The sequence below is a fragment of the Sturnira hondurensis genome, unplaced genomic scaffold, assembly GCF_014824575.4.
Source record: "Sturnira hondurensis isolate 20B ecotype Veracruz unplaced genomic scaffold, ASM1482457v3 Scaffold0025251, whole genome shotgun sequence".
In the NCBI taxonomy this organism is placed as follows: Eukaryota; Metazoa; Chordata; class Mammalia; order Chiroptera; family Phyllostomidae; genus Sturnira; species Sturnira hondurensis.
The window spans coordinates 94,179-113,696 of NW_028097882.1; the positions used below are offsets into that span (position 1 = coordinate 94,179).

At 37.6% G+C, this 19,518-nt stretch overlaps 1 pseudogene; it reads left to right on the forward strand.

Annotated features, from left to right (window-relative positions):
• Positions 1-897: 897 nt before the first annotated feature.
• Positions 898-19,518, forward strand: part of LOC118982203 (developmentally-regulated GTP-binding protein 1-like) — a 72,563-nt pseudogene continuing 53,942 nt past the window's right edge.

A 19,518-nucleotide genomic window follows, 5' to 3' on the forward strand; every position in this document is an offset into this window, starting at 1 on the left:
ACCCTGTGCACGTGATCAGAATTATGTGTCAGGCCATCATCCCCTTGCTCCCTAACCCTACATCCCCTGCCCTATTGTCACCTGAATGTGACTGGAGTAAGATGGGGACTTTTCTGTCACGCACACTGACTTTCCCAAGCCATATAACACTGTGAGAGACAATTCTAAAAAGATGATCAGTATTAGAATTACCTAAGGTGATGTTAAAATAAGAAAATTGGGAGCATTTATCTTGAAATGGTAACAGAAATCAGTGAGAATAAGGCACTAAAAACAGGAAAATCTATTAGGTTATTCTGTATTCCCCAAAAAAGAGAATGAGTCGAGACTTTGGCAGTGTCAGAAACCACTGGGGAAAAGGGAGAAATGAAAGGTTTAATACACGGATTTATGAATGCGGACCGAGAAAGAGGCATGGGGGAGGGGGATGGGTGGGAAGTGATAGATGTAAAAAGAAGAGAGAAACCAAGGGTGATTCTTTTTTAAATTTTATTTTAAATTTAATCTTTATCGTTTTAAGCATAATTCTAATGTTTGTAAGGAACCTAGGTTAATGGTTATTCTGTCCATTTATATAGTTCATTTGCATCCAAGCCAGTCATTTCTATTCTGTGTAAAGGTTATTTCATGAGCTAGAATACCTTCCAAAATATGTGTCGGTGACTCAGGTAATATATCAGAACATCTAATAAAACTGGGAAAATACTGAGAACATGTCACAATTTCTGAGTTAACAATCATTTCAATCTTCTAATTAGGCATACTGCCTAGGATATTTTGTTTTAAATGGACCCCATTTATTAGCATGTGCCTTTAAATAAATCCTGTTTTAGTCCTGACATTTTAGCAAGAAGTGGGATGGAAACTTAGTTAATTGGTTCATTCTGGTTCGGGAGCATGGCAACCAATCAGAACGCAAGCTCTGCAAGTGTTCGGTTCTGCTCCACCACAGGTGGAAAGGGACCTCCAAGGTATTTTCTAGCTTTTCATAATAAACACATGCAACATAGCTATGTCTGAAAACCATTGCTTCTGGCATGAATTAATTTATTTGTACTGAATACAAAGTAGAAATCGCCTGAGTGGTCACTGTTTGTTTTCCCTTTTGTTGGGGCTGACACATAGAAGAGGCAGAGTCAACTAAGCAGGACTAAGGGAGGAGGGGAGGAGGGTAGCACACCAACAAGGCAGCACATCAGTGCCCCAACCAGCCTGGATTCCAACCCTGAGCTGCTGCTCATTAGCATTCTGATCGGGATTGAATCACTTAATTCTCTAAGACGTATTCTCCTCTAAAACAGAGGTGATAAAAATAATATCTACTTCGAAGGCTGTAAACTTATAAAAGGAATGTGAAATACCAATATGCCTAGCACATAGTAGTATATAGTCAATGATGATTAGCTATTACTGTGTATATTAAAATAATAATTTTCACTAATATTCACTATGATGGTAAAGATCATGAGAACTTGAAAGCAACAGATGTAAAAATCATCAAAAACAGATAGCATCTTTTGAAAGAATTCTCTTTTTCTTATCCACCTCACCTTTATGGTAGATTGTAAAAATTCTCCACCTGCTCCTAAGTCCACATCATTTGACCTATGACGTAGCAGCTCCTTCCTTCCGAAGGCAGAGTCTGTGGCAACAAGAAAATAGCAAAAGTGACCTTGCGCCAGTTACAAGCCTATGCCTCAATAACACTACGCACTTCCTCACGCTGTTTCTTGGAAAGGAACCAGCCAAGGCTGCTCTGCTGGAGGATGAGAGACCATGTCAGTCAGAGAGGAGGGGACTCCACTGAGACAATCCCAGACAAGCTAATTTGTAACTGACCACAGTCACAAGAGAGATGGGCCTGGCCCCGGCCCAGCCCAGCCGAGATCAGCAGAAACGCCCCTGAACCCTTGAGCTTGCAAGCAAAAACAAATGTTTCTTATTGTATCTTAATGAAGGATTCTACTTGTTTGTTGGTCAGTATTATTGTGACATTAGATTATTGGTCATTCTCTCTGTATATAAGAAAGTGAACACATCTCTGATGAAAGCAGTAGGGAAAAATATCTGACTTGTGAATAAAGACTTCAAAACCATCAAAGGAAAAACATAAAACAGAGTAATTCACGTTACCATTTGAGCATTACCATTTGTGCTAGATAGTGTGCTAAATAACATATGTTCATATAAAATATATATGTACACACACGTGTAATTTCATTTAGTTCTTATAGGAAGCCTTTGGAATGGAAAAGAAGCTGAGGAAATTTCAGCAACTCCTCCAAGCTTTCACTGTGATTTCTGCTCATGTCAGTCCGACTCCAGGAGCATTGCAAATCCTTGGTGATACTGTCCTTCAGAGAGCTTCACTCGTGTCTCATATAACCTCTGCTTTTGTGGACTGGATTTTGATTAATGCGTAGTTTCATCAACGACTTCGAGATGCAGTTCCTAGGGTAATCGTGAATACACCAAACTGTAATACACCAAATTGTAACACACCAAACTGTTTTTGGCTCCATTTACTAGATGCCAGGAGTGAAAACAAGTTACCCAGATAAAGGCAAATTAGGCAAAATGCTTTCTAGTGATGATACATCCTTTTTACAGTTAGCAAAATAATGAATTTTGAAGAATTTCAAAACACACACTGAGAACAATTGAGAACTGACTGACCTAACCAGTCAGCTGAGATGCATCAAAACAAACTGCGTGAAGGGCTCTAACTGCTCTGCTTCCAGAGCCTTCAGAGAGCAGCTTCTCGCCTAAGTACCTCAGGTAATTTTGCGGAAATTATTAGAAGAGAAGCAAACAATGCAAACAGGTCCAAGAAGAGAATGCACTCCCCTCTGGAAAAGATAATCTTGAAATTTTATGAAGATAGGATTATTACTATACAGTGATCCTAGGAGAATATGGGTGTCCAATTTAAAGAAAAATTGTCATCAGCTTTGCTGAATGAAACGCTCGCATGCAGCTTATTCCCCAGAGAAAAGGAAAAGTCTGTTTTTCTGCTCTAGAGGCTGCCAGTCAGGCGGCAGTGAACCTGAGCCATCACACGAGTCACTTTGCTCCCAGCTCTAATCTCTCCTCACAGTGACAAACGAATCAGAGAAATCAGCCTTAACTCTGACTGGAAGAAAGCCTTCTACAGGATTCTTGTTTGAAGAGAGTAAAGACAAGCGACCTGAAGTTTCACGTGAGAAGGCAGACAAAGTGAGTGTGAGCCTAAGCTGTGTGCAAGTGTGCACCAAAAGGAGCCCACATCTGGTCTCACCTCCCATTAGCTGTGTGAGTGGGTAAGTTAGTCAACGTCTCGGGGACTTACTTTACTCCTTTATCAAAAAGAGAAAATAATATCTATATAGTAGGACTGTCATGAGTATTAAACAGCACATGGAGGCTTTTGTAACTTTTAACAAAAGCATTGATCAGAAATCAAACAGCCACTAATAAATCCCACCATCATTTTACACTATATCAGCTGGTGCTATAAAACCTTTTTTGCTACTTTTTTACATGAGTATGTTTATTCCATCACCCTAACTAAATGGTTGTTTCTAAAAAGCAGGGCTTTCTATTTCTTTGTTAATATACCCATCAGCTCTCAATACTCTGAAGACACCCTGCCCACAGAAGAAACTCAGTAAATGAGATAGATAACCATTGAGTTACTTTTTTTTAAAAGAGTGAGATGTTGCTGATCTATGTATTTAGGTAGATTTAGAAGGCATTGTAGGAATGACCAAAACAACAAAATTAAACCTGTTTCTGCTTTGCTCATGAGTAAAGTTTTATACCATCTAGTACCTTGTGGACAATCTCAAAGCATGGAATTTGTGTCCTAGTCCTTTGGAAGAATTAGCAAGGTGATACTGGATGCTGCGATGGAACCTTTGCAGGAATCTCTGCTCTGTCTGTTCATTAGACGTAATTACTGCCAGGTTAGGAAAACTTTATGGTGGGTTGCTGAGCTCCCATTGCTACCCATTGGAAAACTCTGGAGCCAGGAGCAGCACAAAAGAAAAGAGGCTTATTAAGGTTCGTTTTTTCATGCTGAACAAAAAGTTCCATTATTAGCACACATTGAGGCATTTCAGTCTGTCCTAAATGAGCTGCCTTTTAAAAGACACCTACATTTAATGTAATTAAATGAAAGCAGTTGTTGACGGGATCTGTTACTGAACCTCTGATGAGTGACAGTGCCTTACTGTAAATAAAACGCAACCTGCACACGCCCCCAGTTAGATTTTAGTGGACAACTGTCAAGTGTAAGGAATCTTAAATACAGAAGCTACTTGGTCCTATTTTGTGCTTAGTCTTACGGAATCATCACAATATCAAGCTTTGGCTCCTTTGATTCTACTTTGTCGGTCTCAGCATAGAAGAAGCAGTTATGTTCGCGTGTGTGTGTTATGTAAACATTCAACTTTCAAATGATTCCAAAAATAACTTTAGATTTGAAAATCCATTAACTGGCAACTTTTTGGTACCCAACCTGCAACTGGAAAGGGAAGAAGAGTAAAAATATATTTTAAAAATTATACTGAGTTCAAATGCACAGCTAACTTTTCATTTTAAGATAAGACAAACTTTTCATTTGTCTTTTCCATTAAAGATAAAGGTGAGCATGTCATTAAAGAATTATTTGTCAAGCCAAAGGATTTTTTTTATTTTAATCTTTTGACATTATATATCTGCATTCCCTGAAATACGGATCTTAGTCTATTACTATAGCGCCATCTTCTGGCAAGTAGTAAGAAAGACAGTTGGTTTTGTACCCAAATGTCTTTGAATCATTTAAAGAATTTAATGAAAAATTGATTCATTGTAACGAATGTCCAGAATTGCATTCCACCGGGCTCTCTTAACAGTTCAGTGTTATATTAATTTGCTACTTAATAACTTTCACTTCTTTCTCCACAGAGTTTAAAGTTGTTGTCAAATTGCTACAACATGACATAAAGTCAATTAAGCCAAATTATAAGATAAAGTAATATATAATGGACCTTTTATATAATATGTAATTTAATATATAAATATATCTTATATGTAATATAAAACACACACATATATAAATGACAAAATGTACTTGGATAATAGAAGACCATTTCAAGATTTCAAAAAGACTATATTGAGTGTGTGTGTGTGTGTGTGTGTGTACATATATACATATACACTCAAAATTCTACATATATAAGACCCAAAATATAGAAACTGGCTAGCATTAAAAGAAATAGAAAAATAACACGTCCAACAGACTGCTTTTCTAAATATACTTTATAAAAGATTTAAGTGTAAACAAAAATCTGAACATTTTCTTTTTCTTTTTTATTGAATTCATTGGGGTAACATTGGTTAATGAAATTATGTAGGTTACAGGTGTACAATCCATTATCTGTATATTATATATGTGTCCATCACCCCAAGTCATTTCCTTCTATTACCATTTACCCCCCACACCCATTTCTACCTCCCCCAATCCCCTTTTCCCTCTGATAATCACCATGGTAGTGTCTGTATTTATGAGTTGGGTTTGTCTGTTTGCTTGTTTTTTTCCTTAATTCCTTCACCTTTTTTCACCCAGACTGGCAACCCTTCTTCCCTCTGACAGCTGTCATTCTATGAACAAAATTTCTTAACATGTATGACAAAAGTGTAAAGGGCCAATAATTCTAAAATATAATCAGCATTATAATCACCATCAGTGACAAATAGTAAATCCTTTAATATGTTAATAGCTCTAATGAATCAATAAGAAAAAGACAGCAACCACAATAGTAAATTAAGATTAATAAACTTATATAAGTAATAAAATAAAAATTACACACACAAAGAAGTTTAATGAACCAAAAAAAATACAATATACAATACACTGTAAGTTAAACTGTATACAATATACAATAAACTGTAAGTTAAAACATGAGAGGCCAGGTTTTAGCTATAATTTGAGAAAAATAAGACTATTAATTTATTACTTTAGGAGTATAAATTTATACCATGTTTCTCAAGTGTTATTTGGAAATGGGCACCAAAAAAATAATTAAAAATAAATTGTCATTTTTAATTTTCAAGCATATAGAAAGTAAGATAAAGCAGTAAACATTTAAGAGCCTACTTTTGGTGCAGTAGCACAAATTATAATTATACACATGTATAATTAGGAATTAAGAGTACAAATTGATAACAGAGAAGGTTAAAATTACCATATGAGCAAATCTATCAATGAGGACATTTTAGTTTTAAGAAACCTCGTAGAATGCACTTAAGCAAAAAGGAAAAGGGGGCAAATTATTTGCTTATGCAACTGGAAAGGGCAAAAGGAGAGCTGACCTTGAGTGTGACTGTAAAGGAGGGTTAGCCGGCAGACCCGGACCGTTTCTGTCCATGTGACATCATCGTCTAATGCCAGCTTCTTTATATGGTGGTAGCAGGGAAATGGTCCTGAGCAGCCTAGAGCCACATAGTGCCATTAAGAGAATTGAAGTTCAAAAGTACTCCTACTGGATAAGCTTGTATTATCCACTCTCTATAGCCCGGGATATAGGTTGACGTGATTGGCACTCTCCATTGTTAAAAATACACATTCTGGCATTTGTTAAAATAGTAAAAAGGACTTCATTCAGGGCTCTTGTAATAGGTGTCAAGACTATCACCGCAGAAGGGAGAGATCAGCTCAACTCGAAACACAGCAAAGAGCCCTGGCTGGCGTAGCTCAGTGGATTGAGCGCAGGCCTGCGAACCAGATGATCGCGGTTCGATTCCCAGTCAGGGCACATGCCTGGGTTGCAAACCGGTTCCTTGCAGACTAACTACCAGCCAGACTAACTACCAGCAGGGGATGCACAAAAAGGCAACCATACATTGATGTTTCTCTCCCTCTCTCCTTCCCTGGATTTAAAAAAAAAAAAAAACACAGCAAAGAGAGCTGGAGATTTGTAGTCAAGGAGCAAAGCAGAGTGAGGGGTCACTGGAAAATTACAAAGAGGGTAAGGAAATTCTTGCTAAACCCACTTAATTGGACTCCTGCTGAAGGTGGGACAGGTGGGACAGGGTGACCAGATAACAAGGGTAAAGGGTAGCAAATTCTCAATAAAATAACTTAGCAGCATTCTTGCTACAACTGGACTGGGTAGGCTGGACCAGTCAGGGCCCCCCAGGACAAGGTCTNGCAAAGAGAGCTGGTAGTCAAGGAGCAGAGCAGCAGAGTGAGGGGTCACTGGAAAATTACAAAGAGGGTAAGGAAATTCTTGCTAAACCCACTTAATTGGACTCCTGCTGAAGGTGGGACAGGTGGGACAGGGTGACCAGATAACAAGGGTAAAGGGTAGCAAATTCTCAATAAAATAACTTAGCAGCATTCTTGCTACAACTGGACTGGGTAGGCTGGACCAGTCAGGGCCCCCCAGGACAAGGGGGTCTATTTGAAAAGTTAACTCAAAAGAGACTAAAGTTGGGTAAAGAGAACCTTTGTCACCACTAAAATCAAATATTTGAAAGAGGGAGCAGAGTATAAGAGCAGAGTTTTGTTCAAAAAGAGCAGTAAGTATTTAAATACCTCAGTAAAACTCAATAGACATGTGTAAGAAATCAGTCATGGGATAGACTGCCCCTCGCTTAAAGGTCTTTAAAGAAAAGACGAATAGGAATTTGACACTGAAAATTAATCAGCATTTCACAGGCAGCGATAAGAGGAGGGAGGAAGCTATTGATGGGGAAGTAAATCATGAATCATGACAGGAAAGCACCAAAGGAGAGATGTCTGTGTGAGAGCAGGTCCAATGGTTTGGCTGGAGTGTGGGGTCTGTGTAGAGAATTAAGGGGAGACAGACTGAAAAGGAAGTCGAAGCTGGTGTGTGGAGTGCCATGAACTTCCAGTCAGAGTCTGGACTCAGTCTGACCATTCACACCTCTGGGAAAACATGGTGGAGCCTGGGATGCCTGGAGCAATGGGGCCCGTGTGCACATCTTCCTGGGCATTGAAACGATGTCAAGAGTTGGAATGAGACATTAAGCTATTTAGTCAGGAAGTATTTTTAATTACATTAAAATAAATACTGATAGCATGTGGTAAACAATGAAAAATTAATATGAATTTTAAACACATGAGATGAGATTTAAGGAGGATTGCTAAATCCTTAGTCCTTAGGGCCTTCCAGTCTCCTCCCAGGTACCAATGTGGAGAAATTTTTTGAGGGCCCCACTGCAGTCCACAGGGAACTGTGAGCGACATCTGAGGATGAAAATAGCATAAAGAAAAAATGGCATTATGTAAAGATTAATATAGTCACGATATGTAGAATGATTAAAAGGAGGCAAGGATAGAGAGATACAAGCTAGTTAGAAAATAATTTTGTAATTCGGGCATAAGTTATAAAAAATATATTCCAGAGTGTCAGTAATGGGAATAGAAGAAAATGGGGGATAATTTAAGAAATGTTTTAAAGGAATAAATATGTGCACCATGTATTTAAATAAAATTCTAATCATTTAATATAAATAATTTCAATAGCACAATGCATCACAATGAAAGCGAGGACATGCCTTTGTAAACAACACCATCTAGATTCGCAAGGTCACTGCCCCTGGGTGGCCTTTTGTCAGCTCTGCCTGCTCCTCTGCCACAACACAGGACAGAACGATGCTGCTGACTGAGAAGATGCATCCATGAACAGTCACGGAGACCTTCCCCATCTCATTCCAAGTCTGATGTGACAAGCTAAGCAGTTATATGATTAGTGAGCAATTTTTATTCTGCCAGTTTCCACAAGATTTCACTGATAAGAGTTAATTAAAACTTCAAACTCTTAGGTGAAATGCTGGTGTCGTTTCTGAAAAAAGATGGCATAGTGTTCAAACAAGGAATAAGAAAAGGTAGCTAAAATAAAAAATTCAGTGCTTCATTAGTCTGTTAGCATAATACCCTCTACATTCAACCATGTTGTTGAAAATAGTAATATTTCATATTTTTATGGCTGAGTAAATATTTCATTCTATGTATATATGTGTATATATCACATATCATATTTTCTGTATCCATTCATCTATTAAGGGACACTTAGGCTGCTTCCATATCTTGGTTATTATAAATAATGTTGCAAATGCAAATTGGGTGCACTCATCTCCTCAAATTAGTGTTTTTATTGCCTTTAGATAGATACCCAGAAGTTGAATTGCTGGGTCATAAGATAGAGAAAGACAAATACTATATGATTATACTCATATATGGACTCTGAAAAACAAAGCAAATGAACAAATAAAACACACTCATAGAAACAGAGAACAAAATGATGGTTGGAAGAAGGGCAAGTGTCTAGGGAGAAGGACAGGTGTCTAGGAAGAAGGGCACAAAAGGTAAAGGGACTAAGAGGCACAAATTTCCAGTGATAAATAAGTCATGTGATATTTACCTATTAAAGTACCAATGGCATATTTCACAGACATAGAACAAACACTTCAAAAATTTATATGGAACCATAAAAGACCCCAAATAGCAGCTGCAATTTTGAGAAAGAAGAACAAAGTAGGAGGGATCACAATATCTGATATCAAACTGTATTACAAGGCCACTGTAATCGAAACAGCCTGGTACTGGCATAAAAACAGGCACATAGACCAATGGAACAGAACAGAGAGCCCAGATATAAACCCAACTCTCTACAGTCAATTAATATTCAACAAAGGGGGCAGTAACATAAAATGGGGTAAAGATAGCCTCTTCAACAAATGGTGTTGGGAGAACTGGACAGCTATGTGCCAAAAAAAACGAAACATGAGCACCAGCTTAAACCATACACCAAAATGAGTTCAAGGTGGTTAAAAGACTTAAATATAAGCCGTGACACCATTAAAGTCCTAGAAGAGAACATTGGCAGGAAAATCTCAGATATTCCATGCAGCAATATTTTTACTGATATGTCCCCTGGAGCATGGGGCATAAAGAAAGAATAAAGAAATGGGATCTCATCAAAATTAAAAGCTCCTGCATGGCTAAAGAAAACAGCATTAAAATAAAAAGACAAGCAACTGTATGCGAAAACATATTTGTCAATGATACTTCAGACAAAGGTTTAATCTCCAAAATATACAAAGAACTTACATGACTACACTCTAAGAAGACAAGCAACCCAATTAAAAAATGGGCAAAGGACTTGAACAGACACTTCTCCAAGGAGGACATACAGAGGATCCAGAGACACATGAAAAGATGCTCAATATCACTAGCTATCAGAGAGATGCAAATTAAAACCACAATGAGGTACCACTTTACACCAGTGAGAATGGCTATCATAAACAAAGCAATAAACAACCAATGTTGGAGAGGGTGTGGGGAAAAGGGGACTCTAGTTCACTGTTGGTGGGATTGCAGACTGGTACAACCATTATGGAAAACAGAATGGAATTCTCTCAGAAAACTAAAATTGGACCTGCCTTTTGACCCAGCAATTCCAGTGCTGGGATTGTATCGTAAGAACCCTAAAACACCAATCTCAAAGACCATATGTACCCCAATGTTCATAGCAGCACAATTTACAATAGCCAAGAGTTGGAAGCAACCTAGGTGCCTGTCAGTAAATGAATGGATCAAAAAACTATGGTACATTTACACAATGGAATTCTATGCTGCAGAAAGAAAGAAGGAGCTCCTACCTTTTGCAACATCATGGATGGAACTAGAAAGCATTATGCTGAGTGAACTAAGCCAGGTGTTGAAGGACAAATACCATCTGATCTTGCCTTTAACAGGAATCTAAACAACAAAACAAACAAGCAAGTAAAATATAACCAAAGACACTGTAATAGAGAACAGGCTAACAGTGACCAGAGGGGAGGGAATTTCAGGGGAAATAGGGGAGGGATTTAGAGGAACATATATAAAGGATACATGGACAACAACTGAGAAGGGTGGAAATGGGAGGGAGGGGGGAGCACGGGGGCGGTGGAATGGGAGTAATAGACATAAAACTGTACTTGAAAAATAATTAAATAAATTTTAAAAAATTAAAAAAGAAAAAATAAGTCATGTGGATACAATGTGCAGCATAAGAAACACAGTAAATAATATTTAACAACTTTGTATATGACAATGGTGACCAGACATGTGATAACACTTCATTAGGTATATAAATATTGAATAACTATGTTGTACACCTGAAACTAATGTAAGATTGTATGTCAACTATATTTCAGTTTGAAAAATCAATTAGAGATAATAACCTCCCCCCCAAAAGAATACAGTTGTTGCCCCTTATTTGAAAGAGGTATGTTTCAAGACCCCCAGCAGGTGCCTGACCGCAAACAGCCCGAAGCCCTGTACTCACCATGTGGTTCCCTACACGTGCATACCTGTGATAAAGTTTAATTTATCAATGAGGCACAAAAAGAGGTTAACAACAACTACTAATAAAGTCAACCATTCCAACAATATACTGTAATTAAAGTTATGTGATGCGGTCTCTACTAGAATAGTTTATTGTTCTAATACGTCGTATGGCTATGGCACAGATCAGCTGGACAAAGAGCTGACTCACGTTCCAGGTAAGACGGAGCAGGACAGTGCAAGATTTCATCATGCTACCGCAATGGCGGCAGGCATTCTAAAGCTTATTAATTATTTCTGGAATTTTCTATGTAATATTCTTGGACCATAGTCGACTCTAGGTAATTGAAACCATGGAGAGAAAAACTGTGGATAAGGGGGAGCTGCTGCATGTAGAAATTTTCATATGAGGAAATGAAATTCATCCCTCTTAGAAAAAGTAAATTTGAAAGGGAATATAACTGAATTCTATAAAAGGGTGAAAACAACATAAAGGTAATAGGTTATAAAACAATAGCACCCACTGAATTCTAGGCGATCGAATTTACTATAATCTATTCTGTGTTAAGAATAAAACTGGTTATTATTATTCTAACATCTTAAATGAAGAAACTCACGCACAAAGAATTCTGGAATTATCCCACAATACGTGAATGAAATAGTGGCAAGTAATATAAGAGAAAGTAGTACTCTACCCCCAGTGGATGAAAACTTCAGAGGTGTTAGAGGCTAAAAATAAAGTTAAAAATTCAAGGAAAACTCAGATTCACAAACACTGGCTTCATCATGAACAATGAATATCTGTTAGGGGCTGCGGAGTAAAAGGCTAACTGTGTGAGGCGGCAGCGTGAACGATCACTGAGAAGCCTTAACCACCACCTCCCAGCTCTGCCAGAAACCGCATGTCGAAGGGGCCGCAGGCTGACACGTGGCAAAGCTGTTCACAACACTTACCAAGTGCAGTGCTTAGGACCCCTTAACTCAGTCAACACTCCTAATGAGAGGTTACTAGGCATAAACAAGTATCCATGTTAAAATACACTGTTTCTCATTTTATATCAACTGCTTTTCTCCAGCTGGAGACCTGGAGCTATCCGGGGAGGCCGTCCTCAGGACCAATGTCATGGGGCTCTGTTATAAATGAAGTTCTGGTACAATGAGATGCCTTTGGTATTCGGAGTAATAAATTCCCTTGGACAGGGTCAAAAACACGTTCACTTTCCCCTGAATTCTGCATTCTTTACAGTAGTGCTGTGAGCTCCAGCCTTACATCATGAATGTGAAAGTAAACCCTTAACATTTTTTGATTTGACTGAAAATACCTAAGAATTTTCTCGAGTAGGACCGTGTAATGCTACACAGAATTCCAAGTAGCTGTCATATGACTACACTCTGCTGTCTCATGAGATCTGTGCACCAAGTAATAACTGCCCGCCAAGTTGAATTCAAAGCCAATTTCTAATTCTTTACTTCACAGAGAGCTTTGAAATGTGCTCATTTAGAGCTCTGCTGTGAGACAGCAAGTTCAGCAGCGCTCGGCTGTGATGTCAGTATAATATTGCCCAGTGTGAGAGGGAAACACACATGTTGACACTTAATTATGGATATTATATTCAGTCTCCCATTTTATATATATGTGTCGGATGTCACCACACTCAAGAATTCATAAATGAGCAGCTCCTCTAGTCAATGTAATATGAATTATAGGGTGAGAAATACTATGTTAAACAATTCTTCTTTTGTTACACAGCTATAAAACATTCTTTCGTGTCCTGGAAGCTCTGAATCACAGGAACTTCCCAAATACTTCATCCATCACTATAATATAGTTACCTCTAGGGTGTGATTTCAACAGTCAAAGGTGAAATGGAGCATAACAGATAATCACTTCTTACTAATTAATGATTTAAATTGTTATGCCTGGCAAGTTTGAGCATTTTCTCAAAATGAGAATAGCAGCACAGTTATTTAACAGCTATGTATCTACATATGTGTGACTCTGCAAAACAGAAAACATGAGACAGTGTGCTGGTAATAACAGGGATGTGTAGGCTCATCTTTTCATTGCTACCCATATAGTCATCTGAAAAAACTAAAAAAGTAAGGCTTTATATTTAGCATTCTTTCACAACTTAAGCTGTATGCCGAAAGGTTAAAAGTTATAGCAAAGTTAAAGTTTTACAACTAATTGTGTCTTAAACTCTAACACTAGAGATCAGCCACCACAAACATTTTTACAGCTTCTCTGAAGACCAGTCACGCTGTAAAATCACATCAGATCTGATGCATTTGTACAACTTTCTGTGATAAAGGCCTTCAGACAGTGGCCCCAGATCGAGGGCAAATTTCCTTACAGAGAATCCTACAGTGCTTTATGGTATAGTGAGGGCCAAGACAAACAGACGTGGTCCATTCTCAGCATTTTACAGTCCCTACATCAAATTTCATCTGCTTTTACCAGTCATGATTACTTTTAAAAACCAGCAGGCTATAAAACACATCAATGCATCTCACATTGGTGATTTATATTGCAAATTCATTATTTCTTACTGTTTCATTGCCATTTTATCATTCCTGACTAATTGCACATTCTCACAGTTTCTGTGAAATGCATGACACCCAATAATAAATATTGATTATTCATTCAGCAGTGGTAGGAGCAGAGCCAGGGGAGAACATGTCCCAGATGATCCATCAGCAGATGCTACTTAGAATTTAATAATTTCACATTCATTTGGATTTCAACAGTAATTAGGAAATTTGTGCCTTAAATATTTTCACTTTCACTGGCATCTTTAAATAACTTCAGTGGTTAATTTTTTAAAAGTTTGTTACTGATTAGTTTAACAGAGTTGGCTTATCAGTATGGTGAATTTAAAAGTGTTTTTAAGGGAAGTTTCCTACCAATGAAGAAAGGCTTGAGATTTATTTTATTATAGGTAGAAGGTTTGTTCTGTTGGAAGTATTAGTTTACTTCTACAAAACAATTCAATCTTATTTCCCAGCTTAATTTTCCATTTGCTTGCCATAAACAAAAGTGGAGAGTCTTCATGGGAACACACATGGAAACCAAACCGTGACCCACACATGCCCTAGAAGCTATTTGTCCAGCTTCTGGGACGTATTTCAGCAGAGCTGCAATTCGGTCACAAGCGACCACTCCAGTGGTTGCATTCGAAGCCCCAGCAAAGTCTGGTTTCACCTATGGCCGTTCAGTGAATTGCAGACACAATTCACTGAGCTTTTATACACATTCTAGCTCTTTAACTCGGTCACGCAAAGAACCTAAAGGCATCGGACCTGCTAACTTGCCTGAAAATACCGAACTGTCTTTCTGAATAGTTTTTCTCTGAAATAACTCCAGTATGGCTTTGGTTTTATTATGGATTTCAGTTGGAGGCAGTGAAGAAAAAGAGCATGCTTCACAGGCAGTCCTTGGTAATCTAGCAACTCCTAGTCTAGGACTAATCACAGAGCATACTTAGGAAATGCTTGTTAAAGGAACAGCATTTGCATAGTAAAATGGAGTGTCAGTGATAAAGAAATACCTCTGTAACTTCAAACTCTACAATGTCTATATAAATGCATATTTTTTTACCTTAGACTATCACAGAATTAAGATGAGAAACTTATGGCATCAAATAATCAATTTGCTCAAGATCAGTTGATTTACTTAGCAAATAACTAATGAGAGTCTGTGATGTGTTAAGCAGTGGGAATACTAAAGTGTTACAAGTAGCCCTTGATATCAGTGGCTGTCCAGGTTTATAACAAGAATACTAATACTTTAAATATCACCTGGGAGAGAATTTTACATAATATATTGTAATAACATTTCAGTCACTGCTATTAGATAGTTAGAGACTATTAGCCTAGAGGATGGTCGGGGTCTTTAGGTACCAGAGAGACTTAAATAAGCACAATAAGGTTTAAACAGGGCATGGGGAGAGAAATGTAATCAAATCACTCTCTTTCCTTACAGATGCAGCTATCCCTGCTCAGGCACATCTGTACAGAATAGAGAATAGAAATGATAAACAACATCAGACTCTAACATGAACAACAGTGAAATGGGAACTGGGGCATGAAGGATCTCTGAGCCGCAACTTCCTCCCATGTAAAGTTCAAGTGGTGCTTCTACATTATTACTTAGATACACATGGGCATTGAAAATTGTTAAGGACAGGGTAAAGTAACTTTATACCCTTGAATACCCAGAGCTACAAAGATATCACCATAAAGAGGGAAGGAAAAATCTCTGAAAACCAGACAATAAAATCTGTCTCATTGATTTATGGCCACACCCCATCATAAGTAAGACTGCATCAGTTATGCAAGCTATATGCAATGCATTTATGCTATTTGGGATGAAATCATTTCATCATGTGCCATTTCCTTCCCAAGAATCATAAACTTCAAATTTTTCTGCTTACCTGACTATGACCTAGAAAATCACCCTCCTAATTATGGCCCAGAGTTTTCTGCAACATTTAGATAATGAAGAAATATCACTACCTTAGCATATATTATGCATAATACCTACAGAGAACCTTCCTGGAGCCTTGTAAGTATGGAAGAGTCATTTGACCAGCGTGAAGAAGGAAATGAACAGTGTTATTTTTGAACCAATTGAATTTTTTTCTTTTTAAAGCATCCTATCACCTCAGAATGATGTCTTTAAAAATCAGAAGGGAGTTGTGGGTGAAACATTTGTAATATTTTTATTTTTTAAAACATTTTATTTATTTATCTTTAGAGGGGAAGGGGAGAAGTATCAATGTATGGTTGCCTCTCGTGAGTCCCCTGCTGGGAAATGGCCTGCAACTCAGGCATGTGCCCTGACTGGGAATCGAACCACGAGCATGAGGTTCACAGGCCCGCACTTAATCCACTGAGCTACACCAGCCAGGGCTGTAATATTTTTAAAAAGCAAAAAAAATGCTTATATGCAAATTTTCCCTCTTCTGTTCACCCACAGGAAAATCACCAGGAATTTTCACAAAAACTCTCAAATTGCCTAGTAATTCTGATACACAATTCACACCCTACCTTCCATTCATTCTACCTTAATTCAGAAACATCCATTTAAGTGTATCCAAATAAAATTAATAACATAACCATTTATTAATCACACATGACTTCAGCTTCCACAAACACCATTTTTTAACTTTGATTTTAAGACCAGCCATGGGCCAAATTTGGTCCAGATTTATACCTTGGATGTTTGTAAATTTGGGGGATAATGAACTTATAACAGTGAGGTAAAATTTCTCACTAGATAAGACAAACCCATCCTACTAGTCACTGATTTGGTAAGTGGATATGTTCAGCTATCTTCATCTCTCTCTCTCTATAGGTAAAGACATGTCACCAACCTCTCATGACACTTCATCTGTAATTGGAGAAATCTAAACTAATCATCGCCAAAACTGACATAACTTCCCTAAAGATTCAGTGCAATCCCTATTAAAATACCAATGACATATTTCACAGATCTTGAACAAATAGTTTAAAAATGTATATGGAACCAAAAAAGACGCCAAATAGCCTCAGCAATCTTGAGAAAGAAGCACAAAGTGGGATGGATCACTATATTTGGTATCAAACTATATTACAAGGTCACTATAATCAAAACAGTCTGGTACTAGCCTAAGAACTGACACATAGATCAATGGAACAGAACAGAGAGCCCAGAAACAAACCGAAGCCTCTATGGTCAATTAATATTTGACAAAGGGGCATGAGCACACAATGGAGTAAAGATCGCCTGTTCAATAGATGGAGTTGGGAGAACTGGCCTGGTATATGCAAAAAAATTGAAACTAGACTACCAACTTATACCATACACCAGAATAAACTCAAAATGGATAAAAGACATAAATATAAGTCATGACAACATAAAAGTCCTGCAGGAAAATTTCAGATATCCCACATAGCAATATTTTTGACTATATATCTCCTAGAGCAAGAGAAATAAAGGAAAAAATAAATAAATGGGACTGCATTAAATTAAAAAGCTTCTACATGGCTAAAGAAAACATCAGCAAAGTGCAAGGGGAACTGACTGTATGGGAAAACATATTTTCCAATGATACCTCAGACAAGGGTTTGATCTCCAAAATATATAAAGAACTCATATGACTCAATACCAGGAAGACAAACAATCCAATTAAAAAATAGACAAAGGATCTAAATACACACTTCTCCAAGGAGGACATAGAGAGGGCCCAGAGGCATATGAAATGATGTTCAGCATCACTAGTCATCAGAGAGATGCAAATTAAAACTACAATGAGATATCACCTCATACCTGTCAGAATGGCCACCATTAACAAATCAAGAAACAAGTGCTGGAGAGGATGTGAAGAAAAAGGAGCCCTAATGCACTGTTGGTGGGAATGCAGACTGGTGCAGCCACTATGGAAAACAGTATGAAATCCCCTTAGAAAACTAAAAATGGAACTATCTCTTGACCCAGCCATTCTGCTGCTGGGAATATACCATAAGATTACAAATAAATTCAAAAGAACGTATGCACCCCTATATTTATAGCAGTACTATTTACAATAGCCAAGTGCTGGAAACAGCATAAGTGCCTGTCAGCAAATGAGTAGATTAAAAAAATAGTACATTTACACAATGGAATAGTACCCAGCAAAAAGAAAGAAGGAACTCCTACCTTTAGCAACAGCATGGATGGAACTGGAGAATATTATGCTACGTGAAAGAAACCAGTTGGTAAAAGGCAAATACCATATGATCTCACCTATAAGAGGAACCTAATGAACAAAATAAATTAACAAACAAAATAAAACCACAGGCAATGAAACAGAACAGACTGAAAGCAACCGGAGGGGAGTAGGGAGGGGGTAATGGTGGAAAAAAGGGGAAGGGACTAGACAAACATATGAATGACACACGAACATGGACAATAGTGTGGGAATTAACTATGAGAGCAGGGAGTGGAATGGGAAGAGGAGTGCAAAGGGGGGAAATTGGGACAACTGTAGTAGAATAAATTGGGACAACTGTAGTAAAATAACAATTTTAAAAAAGATTTAATGAAAATAATAAGTAAAAATGTATCTAAAACAGAAATAAATTTTATTGAGCTCACCAAAAGGGTCTTTGTTCTCTGATACTTTGAAAAGCACCATTTCTCAGTTACATGAATTTTTTTTTCCTGCATTAATAGCTTGGAGATGAAGAAGGCTGTGAGATTTATTTTTATTTTCCAACTACAGTTTACATTCAATATTATTCTGTATTAGTTTCAGATGTACACCATAGAAGTTAGACAATCACGTCCTCTGCAGAGTGATCTGCCTCATATTTGAAGTAGACACCTGGCCCCATAAACAGTTATTATATTTTTTACCATGTTCCCTGTGCTGTACTTGACATCTCTGTGACTATTCTGTAACTACCAATCTGTACTTCTTAATCTCTACATTTTTCCACCCAGCCCCCACTCCTCTCTTCTCTTTTACCGCTCAGTCTGTTCTCCTTCTCTATGAGTCTATTTTTAACTATGAGAATATAATTAGGTTAAAGGAAAGTCTCTTAACCAAGATTTCCCAGTTAGACTTTTATCAATTCACACTGGCTTCTAAATTTTCAAGCTTTCTCACTCTTTGTTCCCTTATATTCATTGGATTCATTTCAAATGCACTGGAAACAAGATAATGATAACAGAACTGGTCTCCTTGGGAAGGGTTCACTAACAACTAATATAGAGTTATTTGACATTTTTAAAGATTTTAAGATGGCAAAGAAATGTTGATAAATATTAAAATTTTGAATTTTCCACTGGCATGAGAATAGATAAGCATGGGTTAAATCAACATGGATGTTCTGGGGGAAGATTTATGATGCATAGGGCACTTTCTCAGATTCCAATTAGCCCTACCATAAGATTCATGGTGGAGATGGAAGTAAGGTGTAAATTCAAAGACTGCAACCACCTACTACATTCCAATTTCCCTATTCCTCAATCCTCCCCACAAAACTAAATCAGAATCTTCAGGAAGAGACTGGAGTAGAATATTTTTAGAAAACTCTTCAGACTGACTTTTACCAATATTTCAATCACACTTTTCATCTTCATCTCCATGAAGAATTGGCATCTCCTATGCAGAATTATATTTTTAAATACACAGATGCTGCACATAAAGCATCTCATGGCTGTTCAACAGAAC